The 11,374-nt window shown below is 36.4% G+C and overlaps 1 long non-coding RNA gene across 1 annotated transcript; it reads left to right on the forward strand.

The window, feature by feature from the left end:
* Positions 1-6,449: 6,449 nt before the first annotated feature.
* LOC108448327 lies at positions 6,450-10,870 on the forward strand. The gene is made up of 3 exons (XR_001864179.1): positions 6,450-6,589; positions 8,248-8,424; positions 10,743-10,870. It is a non-coding gene; the product is annotated as an uncharacterized LOC108448327 (long non-coding RNA).
* Positions 10,871-11,374: the final 504 nt, after the last annotated feature.

Genomic DNA, 11,374 nt, shown 5'->3' on the forward strand with positions numbered 1-11,374 from the left:
AGATCAGAATTAGACCACACCTCAGTGTACTTACTGGTCTGCAGTTATCTTTAATTAGCAAATACTCTAATGATTTTTATTCCCAGGGAATTCTATATTGTCAGACTATTTTTTTTTCTTTGTGAAAACATTGAGAGGTAGGCTTTAGGAGTGGGCGGCTTTCTTCTCTTTGATAATAATTTAATGTTCTCTTTCATCACACATATCCTGAATTATATAGATAGTTTACACATTTAGGTCTCTTTAGTTTTAGATGTTCAGTACTCATGTATTAATTTTTTAGGGACTTATTTTTTTTTATTAAATTGCTTGTAAATTGCAGTACAGATATACAAGTGTAAATATATATATTTAACTGTGTCAGGGAAAGTTATCTTCATGTAGTAATAAAAGCTATTCAATTGCATTCTATATTCTGATCTGTAACATGAGATTGATTCATCTGTACCATTTTCTATGCTCAGTATTATCCCTGTCACTAAATAAGTAATCCGATTTTTAATTATCTGTAATATTATGTGAGTTATGGAAGATACTTCTCAACATATAGAACCATTGCAGTGCTCAATCAATAAGTCATTCCATATACGATGAGCTGAATAATTTTCTTCTGTGAGGAGTTTAAATTCTGTTTCTGCTCTTCCATTTATTGTACATTTGCCTAAGTTTTTTTCTTTAAAATCTGAGTTTCTAATTTAAGTTTCTTAAGTGCCCCACCCCAGTTTTCCTTCAGAGTATGTTTGAAATATGATCAATCTCATCTGTATATGCTGGTAAAAATTCTGTGCAGATAAATCAGGTTTGCAAAGGAGAACATTATTCCATTATCAAATAAATCACACAGTTTATGAGTCTTTTTAGTGCACTGCCAGAAGTTATTTACTAAAAGATCATGAAATACAGATGGTATTTCACCCAGAGTCATAGATACCTGCACAGGTCAAATATTTTAGTGCATAACTACAGCACAAAACAAGAAAATCTGAAGGCCAAATCTAATAGTTCTTTGGTATTTCACACATAAATAGAGCTTTTTATATTTGCTCCAAGATTAATTCTTCTTGGTATCTCTATAGTTTATAAATGAATATGTAATTGTGCTTTCATTCAGAAAATCCCACAATTGTTTTGGTATGAGCCCAGCTGGGGTCAGTGTTGGTGGTGCAGGTTTGGTGCTGACTGTCACGAATGGCTCTGCTCCCTTTTCAGGGTTTGCACAAGTAAGCACAGAGGAGGGCACGGAACAGCTGCACAAAACTCAAACCCATTCGTTAACAAACACCCCAATCCTGGCATCAGGGGTTGAGGTGAAGTCTCGTGATTCAGCAAAACCCCTCCATGCTAAGTACAGAAAAACAAAGTACAAAAATAAACACCTTAGGTGAGTACATAAAGTTCCAATATTTCTGTTAAGGTACTATGGAATCTAGTTACCATTGGAGTTTCACATCCATGACTTCAGTTCCAAAAGTTGTGATGGACTTGAGTAATTTAGTGGCTGTTGCATCCAGGGTTTCATTCCTTGTCATACTATGCAGGGTGCTGTCACCCTGCTTGGTTTATTTTCAGTCCAGTAAGATAATGTAAATTCTTTTCTAGATTAAAGAGAGTTTTCTTTGGTTCACACTTGTGGATCACATACTACAGTACTGTTCTACATTTTTGGCATCTGAGCTTTAATACAATCCAACAAGGCATGAGCAGGGTGGCCACTGGTATTTGTGAGTCCTCTGCATAAGGTCTGGAACTTCAAGCAGGCAACTTAAGAAAGATCAGTGTGTTTTCCTTTGGTGATGGAGCTCATTACTTCAGACTAACACAGGCAGAGATTAAAATAGTCTAGATCAGCAGTGATGGTGCTCATGGCCTGGGAGATTTTCAGCTGCATGCTGGAGTTCAGATCCAAAAGGACTAAACTCATCCCATCAATTTAAGGATATGTTGTGAGAGGCCAAAGAAGCATCACAGAGCTTTGACTTGCCTTGTACTTACTGCTATTTAAGACACAAACCAATATATTTTGTAAGCATGTTTTGATGCTCACCTAAAATAATCTGCAGAACCCTGAAAAACTATACCAGGACTTGCTAGCAGCAGTGTATCTTGATTCACATTTTTATAAAGAAATATTTCAGCTTGTGCCGGTTTGCCATAAATGGATGAAACAAAAGGATAACACTTATCAATAAAGCAGAATGAGATAGATTTACAAACCTTTGCCAGTAATTTTAGGATGACTCCTCTGAGTTCCTCATGAATTGCACTCAGTGAAGTATATGTAAATAATCAATATTTCTGGTGAAGCAGGCAGGTTTACTGATCTAGATCTTTGTAGATTTTGACAAACTGTCCTTAAAAAAATAAAAATAAAAATGTAAGAATCCTCCAATAAACCCATCAGTTTTTAAAGTATGAATTGCTTAGCTTTCACATTTCAAATCAACTGTTAATTTGAAACTGTTGTTTTATTATGCAGCATACTGAAATACTAAAAATTGGTCACATTTGGAGTGAACATTTGTTTGGTACTGGCAATTTTGGTATGTTTGAAAAGCTAATGAACTGGGAAATTATGCCTTTATGTTCAAAATGATTTTTGAGTACCCTGTCATGTAAAAACAACTTTAATTTTGTATTCCATCCACTGCTTCCCAATTCCAAAAAAATTCTTATATAGCCATTTCTCAGGCTATTCAGCATGCCAGGAGACAGATCATCTTATTACTGGTGAAGAAAAGCAGTAGGTTTTCTTCCAGTATTTATAGGGTATTTAATATAGAGCAAATAGCGATCACTTCTTTCAAAGAGCCAGTTTATCATGCATTTAATATCTAATACACGTGTATGAGGAAAATATGATTATTTTGGCACAAACATTTTTACAATATATTCATATATTTGTATTTTAACTGTCAATAAATATGCAATAAGACAGAGAAAGAAACACTCAGAGCTGTGACTGTGTGCGCAAAAATGCACGTGCTGCCATGTCAGCCTCAAAACTGAGAGTGGAGTATTTCCTGATGCTTGGTCCCATGAACTGCCAGATGATGTGAATGTGGATTTGTAATCTATTTGAATAGATATGACAGAGGAGTATGTCTTAAGGAGTGGCAGCACTTTAGCTTTGAAATAGATGCTTATAAACTAATGCTATTCCAGGTATTCCTGACAATACTCTTCTTGCAATTATAGACCCAGTGTCAAATAACAACCAAAAGGTTTTTATTTTTACCTTTTCCAGCATTATAGACTCGACTAGACATTAATTGCAAATGCACACTTGACCTTCCATGGAGCTCCTTATCATCTGATCAACTGAAACCTTTTCTCTCTGGGCATCTGGACCCAAGAGTGATAAAACCTTTGCTTTTTCTGACTCAAAATACAGTCAGTTCATTTCTAGGCTGTCTGTTCTGTTAATAAACCACCAGGATAGACATGATTTCATTCTCCATGGATGAAGGAGCAGACTGTAACTGCGAGGCAAGAGGTGAATGAGGAATGGAGAACAGAACTAGAACAGACAATCCTGGCAGTATGCAACAGAAAAGAGTGATATGTTGGAAAGGATGATACTAGTGTGGACTTGTAATGGGAAAGCTCTTAAAAATGTTCTGCCTTCCACAGAAATCAAATTATATCCAAAAATGGTGGTTGAATCTATGGCAAACGGACTTTGGAAGCCAGTTCTGTCTCTGACCTGCAAGACTCCCACAAAAGGAGCATTCAGTTTTATTTTCACAGAGTCCACTGTCATTAGAGAACTCGCTTTTTCTTTCCATCTTCTCCATATTACTTACTGTGTCTGATTTTCTAAATGTATTTTTCCCTTTTTACCTGTACTGATTACCAGCATTTTCTTTTGTTCATGTAGCAGCAATTTACTCTGCCCATTTCTAAGGAAAAAAGTAACCCAAGAAGGCTGCATAATGCAAGTATCAGATTTATTGAAATATTTCAGTCCAACATGTCAGGAAATTGTGGTGGCTAGCAATACCTTGAAATTAAGTAATAGAGAATAATGAATGAACTATGATTCAATGAATTCTAGAAGAAAAAAATATTGACGCTTGAGAAACAATACAATGATGCTCAAATGTCATATGTGTCAAAAAACTGCTGAAAAATGAGAAGCTTCGAGCTGAAGCTCTAAAAAAAAAAATCTGTAAGACAAGAGTTTAGGTTAGTTTCCTGACCATTCATTGGAAGAGGAGAAAACTTGAATAAGAAGTTAACTTGAATAAGAAGTTACATTTGTCATAAGAAATATAAACATAAGCCTGCAGTTTTCCTAAAAAACCCCAAACACAAACGATGTGTGGGTGTGAATTACTGAGACAGGCTCTATATTTCATTTACACAGTAATTACAGCTGACAGGTCCCTTTTCTCATTTACTTCCTGGATGGCTCTCCTTTGTGTCTCCCTATCTGTCTCTCTTCTTCCAGTAAATTTCAAAACTTAAGGTAAATGGAGATAACAAGGAAGAATCCCGTTGCAGAATTAAGCATCGTTAGGTGTGATTGTTGTGGCAGCTTCACGCAGAAGATTCCAGTTAGTATTGTATAAATACCAAATGGTAATCAAGGTCAGGTATAGACTATCAGGACTACAGTGTAATAAATGCACAGGATCAGAAAATGGCTTCATAATGAAAGGATTTATGGCCTTGTTCCAAACCCAGATTCACACCACCAGCAAATTAGAAGAGGGTATTTCAAGAGCATTTTCAATAGGCCAGAGTTATTGAATGCAAAGTGACATGTTTGCAGCGATCTCATTATTTTTCTATTTATTCTAATTTGATAACATACACACTTTTCTGTAAACATCTATACTTCTAAACTTTTCTAATGTTTTCTTTTTTCCTAAAAGTTTGCAGTTTTTTCTTTCTATGTTGGACGATTTTTATTTATTATATAGTGAAAAGTCTTTTTGTGGAAACAGAGGATGCTGAGCCACAAGGGCCACCAAAGATGGATCTCTGGTCAAGACAAGCAAATTCTGACCTGGTGAAGGTAATTTTTTAGGAAGGTGTGGGCCTTTCTGTGTCTGAAGCATTGTGTGGGTGGTATGGAGATGAACTGTGTCTGCATCTAAAGAAATTAATTTACCAGGCATAGTGAACTTGATGAAATTACTCTGAAGTGAGGGAAACCATTGCAAATAGTTCTAAGTCCAGGCATCAGTAATGCAATGACTGGAAAATATCTTAAGTAGAAATACAAAAGGTACACTGGAGACAGAAGTTGCTTTTTCAAACTGATTCAGAATTGAATTCTCAGTTATTGGTGTGAGTGTAATGTTACAACTTCTGATGGTCTGTGTCTTTAAGGACATCTAACCGGTTTCTGTCTCAGGGCTATGCTACTTACAGAACATGCAGCAGGTACCAAGGTAAATAAATTCTACCTAATTACAAATTTACTGTGGCAAAAGAGGAAGGTGTATCTCAAAAAGCAAAATGCAGCTGTTTTTGAAGGTTCTTTGTACATTTTCCTCTTTATTTTCCCTAAAAAATTAATTTTAATTTGCGTATCTGATGATCACATGTATCTAGAACAGTCCTCCACAGACTACAAGCAGAAAGTAGAAGGTACCCTCAGCTGACTGGCAGGAACACTGCTGTGCAAAAACTTCCTCTGCTGACTTGTGCTTTAGAGAGAAAATGACTGTAAATTTACTCCACTGACATCGTTGAATGAACTGAGACTTCGTGTAAAGAATCATGAGCCAGCATTCAAGTTAAGTCCAAGGTCAATTCATTTACATTTGGTAATTAAAAAAAGGCATATTGAAATGCTGTGAATCTTGAGGAGGATGTATGAAAGCTCATTTATCAGGCTATTATGACGAATATTTTATGCTATTAATGACTTTCTTTCAGACATGCTTATGCACTCACCCTTCATAGCCTCTTAAATGTCTCTACCTTTTAAGTTTGACTCTCTTATGAAAAACATTGCTTAAAATTCCACGATCAACAACATGTGGGTATTCAGTTCTCTGGTGTTCCCATAGGAATCTTTACATATAATGAAACATTATTTAATCTCTTACGTAGGCTTGGGTTAGATGATCCAAGTGTTTATTTTTAGTATTTTATTTAGTTAACCATACTCTTCAAAGATTTAAGCACAAAAAGAATAATATCTTCTTTTTCCCTTTCCTTTTTTCAAGGATATATAACAGAATATGGGTCTGAAGTATTTACTTACAATTTTCTGCACATTTTTCTTTTAAAATCTTCTCCAGTACTGAGACATAGGAGCTATGTGGGGAAAAGAATCACAATTTGCACTTACAGCAAGCTTAAAGTCCTCTGCCAGTGGGTGGATATTAGCCCTTTCCCTAAACTTTGAAGTCTCAGTGGTTATACTGCTCATCATTATCATGTTCTTTTAAAAGAAGTAGGTTATTAGAATATGTTAATATTTTGTGAGTTCACAGACAGCAAAGGAATGTCTAAGCTAGAGTCCAGAGTGTGCATTTTTCTTGAGCAATCTTTATGGCTTGGCTTCAGGGGCCCTCTTCTCTCACTAGAGGCATCAAAGTGTTTCCTGTCCCGAGAACTTCGCGGTATCATGGTAAGAAAAATTTCATTCTCATCCTCATTTCAGTACTGCTAAGGAGATGGTTAATGAAGAGTTCCAGAAAACCTGGAAGTATTTTGAATATCACAGGTGGGTTTTGAGTTAGCAATACCCCACTGAAAGTGTTAATGTATACATTTCAATTAGTTTTAAAAACATGTACATGATCAGATGGCTGCATCTTTGCTCACTCTGTGCATATATACACTAAATTGTTTAAAACTCTGCAGCTCAAGCTTTCTGAGGATGTCCAGTCCTTATAATTTTTACAGTACACCTAGAAATATTTCTGCCTGACCACTATTAAACAATGCTGCCTGTGTCATTCCTTTTCTCCTCCATGTATAGCTCTGCTTGCAAAACAGTTTCAGCTGTGTTTGACAAAATATGAAAGTCTCAAAAATATGAAGCAGCACATTTACGTCCCAGCAGCACCATGGGGTGCTAGAAAGTATTTCCTTGATATGGCAGCAACCTAAAGGTGATGGATGTGAATTTTGCCAAGCCTGGCAGCTTACAAGTATGATTAGCAGCAGGTAATTCCTGCATAACTTCAGAAAATGCACATTAGTAAAAGATAAGTTGAATTTCCCATCCATGGAGATAAGTTTCAGCTGGTGTTCTTGCATAACCAGGGAAGCTGTGTCCCACTCTAGGTTTGGATTCTGTGGGGACTGAGAAAACAGGAGTTTAGGATGTGACTTCCCCATAACCCAGCTAAATATGCTGTGAGACCCAGGAAAGCCCATGGTTTGTTTTGGAACAGCAGTTTAATTTTATTTTTCTGAGCTTTATCTATGTTCTCCTTGAGATTCCTTTTTTTACCTGTGCTGCCATTTGTTGATATCACCTTTCACAGCTTCCCTCATCCTGTTAAGTTATGCTATTTGATGTTTTAAAAATACTCTGAGTCCAAAAAAAGGAAAAGTAGAAAGTAAAATGGAATAAACATGTCAGTTCAACTTCTTTTCATCTCAGCTGTTTGTCCTGGGTACTGCTGGACACCCAGCCTAGAGTTCCAGAAAGCTATGCAACCCCAGATTAGGGCAATTTTCAACATATCTGTATTTTAGACTTAGGTGATGATCCTGGCTGACAAATATATATACAGCAAAACAGATGAGGCATAAACATCATGCAGAGAAAATCCCATTCAATCATTAGTAATGGTGGCTTAATCATGCCTGACCACTGTTAGTGCTTGCAGCGTACTAAGGGCTGCAAGGGCATTAAACAGGTTCTTAGCTAGGTCAGCTTGCATATATTCTCTAGATCTTTGATAGAGATGGAAGCACACAGGGAATGTTTTTGTAATACCAAATCTATTTTTTTAAAAACACCATTAATTATTTGTCTAATATAAATCTAAAAACTTTGTCACTACAGTATGGACAAATGGGTTTGTGCATGGGAATATAGTTTTATTTTAAAGTTTAAGTCAAATGTTTACCTCAGAGGATCAGAAAAAAAGTTTCTGGCCTGGAAAAGTATAGAAACATCTAGTAGGTTGTATTTGCTTGGAATGTTACTGTTCTCTTAGGAGGCCGGATTTTGATGGTATCAGTACTGACCTTAATTACTCTTGTGATATGAAACTGTTTTTAACAAATTTTCATTCATCATTATAAGGAATTATCTTCCTTCCCCTACAGATCATTCAAGATAAAATGGAATCCAGTTATTTTGCAGTATAACAAATGTTCTAAGTATATCACTTAGTGCCAGGTGTTAAACAACCTTAAGCACCTTAATTACTTCAGCTGTTCTCAGATGCTGCTCCCAGGAAATGTACCTTGAGAAGAAGATAGAACAGGAATCTCTTACTGAAGGTGAGTACTTTTTGCTTGACCAATGCCCAGATGTTGTATCTGAACTCATAAACATGGACCTGAAGTATCTTCTTTTGTGATTTGATTTCACAAAACTGAACTCTGATGATATTCTGCTTTCATGTAAATATGGCATGTAGATGCTGAACCAGAAGTAACTTTCATAGAAATTCTGTACCCTGCTTCATCATTCTTCTTATCAAGTTTCACTGGAGAACATAACAGATGTTCTGATTTCTGATGACATTGTACCTTTTCAGCCTCCAAAAAACGTTCACTTGATGAAAATCCATAGGTGTCCAGGTTTCACTTTTTCTACTGCTTGCCTTTTTTTTTTTTTTTGATGAGTGAAAATTCAATATCTTACTCCAAAAGTGAAAAGTAACTTTTTACAATATCTGCACTTAGAAATGTAATTCAAGTAAGAAAGTTTGGCAGTACAGCAGCTCTTACGAAAAAAAAGAAACGAGATTGAATTACCAGAGAAAGAAATGGGGACATTTCACTGAACCGGGTCCAAACAATGTGTTGGTGTTGCTCTTCCCAGGCTTTGTTGTGTTTATATTATGGGATAGCTTTTGCAGCCATCAAGGAATAAAAGTGCCACCAAACACTATAACCCAGTCAGGGTTTCAGCTGAGCTAAACTTTGCCTATTCTTTCTCTGCAGTTAGGAGAACACCTTCAAGGCCAGGCTGGATGGGGCTCTGAGCAGCCTGTTCTAGTGGAAGGTGTCCCTGCCCAAGGAGGGTTGGAATGAGATGATCTTCAAGGTCCCTTCCAGCCCAAGCTATTCTATGATTCTATGAAAACTTGCCTCATTTTGAAAGCTGTAATTATAAAACGCTACACAAATGCTTTCAAAAGCAATCTGTAGGAACTGAATCCTTGGCAATTTCTTGTGTAAATCACAGTATGTACTGATTTTGCAATTTATGGTTTAATAGGACTTTCAAGATATTTCAGTTCTCAGTCTGGCATATTTTATATTTAAAATGAAACCTTTTTTTTGTGGTTCTCTATCAGATCACCATTGTTTTCTACGTGCATTTTCCACAAAATTCCCTAGAGTTACTTAGACAATACTAAAGGTTTCCTCATTGCAGCAGTTATCCTGTGCTTTATGGCAAAGCTTTCGAAGTCATGACGGGGTAGGCTGGCACTCAACTCCATCTAACATAATGTCATTCATGTTTCTGAAATCTCCTCATTAACATTTTATCTCCACAGAAGCCCTCTTGGAATATTTTGTTTCTCTAAATGTATGGGGCTTATGACTCTTTGTGTAATTCTTCTTTCAGAAGAGTAATTTCTTCTGTTTTGTGTGTGCAAGGAGTATGCATTTGTTTTATCTTCATGATATTAATGAAAGACTGGAAGATAACTTGCAATTGTTTTCAGTCATTGGAAGTGAACAACAGTTGGTGAACTAAATGTGACATAGTATTTTTGGCAGTATTTTAGAATGTTTTACGCAACTCTGGAAACGTACGTGGCCATTTAATAGCATAAGTGTCAGGGCTTTAGAGCTCCTCGAAGTGTGCGTTACAGAATTCCACTGATAACACTGTGTTTCTGTTGGAAAAAACATCCTTTCTCCAGGGAAGATACAAAGGTTAATTTCTAAGAGTAATGTATTTTTCACGTTTATAGCATATCAACAAACATGTTAATTATAACGTTTTATAATTAACGCTCAGAATGATTTAAATATTTTACTTGGATATATTTCTGTCTTAGGGCTTTTTCTGGACTGCTGATTTGCTGTTCTTTATGAGAGCTTGTAATTGCTGTCTGAGCTGCCTGCCTTGGTTTATGACCTTACAGTGCATCATGGCTGTTCATGTGAGAGATAGAAATAGGTATCCAAATTACCAGTGCTCAATGCCCATTCCCATGATTTTGCTATAAAGTGTAGACTGAAAAGATCTTTTAATTCTGTATAATCACCACTGTAAATTGTTACAGGGTTCCATGGTATTCGCTCACCCTGTTAATGTGCTTCATCTTTTCCTTCAAAAATAAAGAAGAATCCTGGGATCTCTTCATGGGGAATATTGTAGCCCATTCTTATTTGGTTCCCACTGTGGGCTCCTTAAGTATACCCAAGTGACTGACTTCATTTTAAACTCTGTCAGAGCAACATTTTCCATATAATCTTTTTGACCAGATTTGATCCTAGAGAGCTTTGATGAAGCTACTAATTAGTTTTTTGATTCATCTGTGTTTAGGAAAGAGAGATTTATTATAGTAGCACCCGCTTGTGCCACTGATAATTAAAAGACTGTCAGCATTTTCATTATGTAACTCGTCTTGCAGCAGAGAATCCCTCCCCATCTGACACTTTGGATTATTTGTGAATGACTCTGGCACTCTGAAGGACTTGCCACTTAGGCTAAAATGGACTGAAAACAGCATTCCCATGAACCATTCCAGCCATCACTGCTGTGAGGTAAGCACAGCCTTTCACTTGTCTCTCCTGGAAAAAACAGAAGAAATTGAAAAATCAGGACCAGACCCTCCATATTTGGAATTTGTGTGGGGGGTATTTTTTAAAGTAGGAAACAAATCTGTGCTGCACATAAATTAAAAAACCCAACAAAATAAGAAATAGATTCCCCATTTTTAGAAGTTCAGCCTTGTGTATCTTCTTCATAAATATATAGAAATAATCTGGTTTTGCCTTGAAAGGAATTTTTAAACCCTGAGAGTTTTGTCAATTGCTGGACCCTGCGTTCCTCAATTTTGGCACATGATCTGCTGGCAGCATGTTATATATCTGCTTTTTAAAATCTGATTTTCCAAAATGCACATATGCCCTTTGCTCAGCCTAAGATGTGAGTGCAGTTAATCTGTATTCAATTTAGGGCTGCCCCTGGCTATTCCCATGTGTGAAAAAACTCAGTTCACACAGGGTAGGTGATTCTCCATGGGGTTCAAATCCCACACAT

This window comes from Corvus brachyrhynchos, unplaced genomic scaffold (assembly GCF_000691975.1).
Source record: "Corvus brachyrhynchos isolate BGI_N302 unplaced genomic scaffold, ASM69197v1 scaffold26, whole genome shotgun sequence".
Lineage (NCBI taxonomy): Eukaryota > Metazoa > Chordata > Aves > Passeriformes > Corvidae > Corvus > Corvus brachyrhynchos.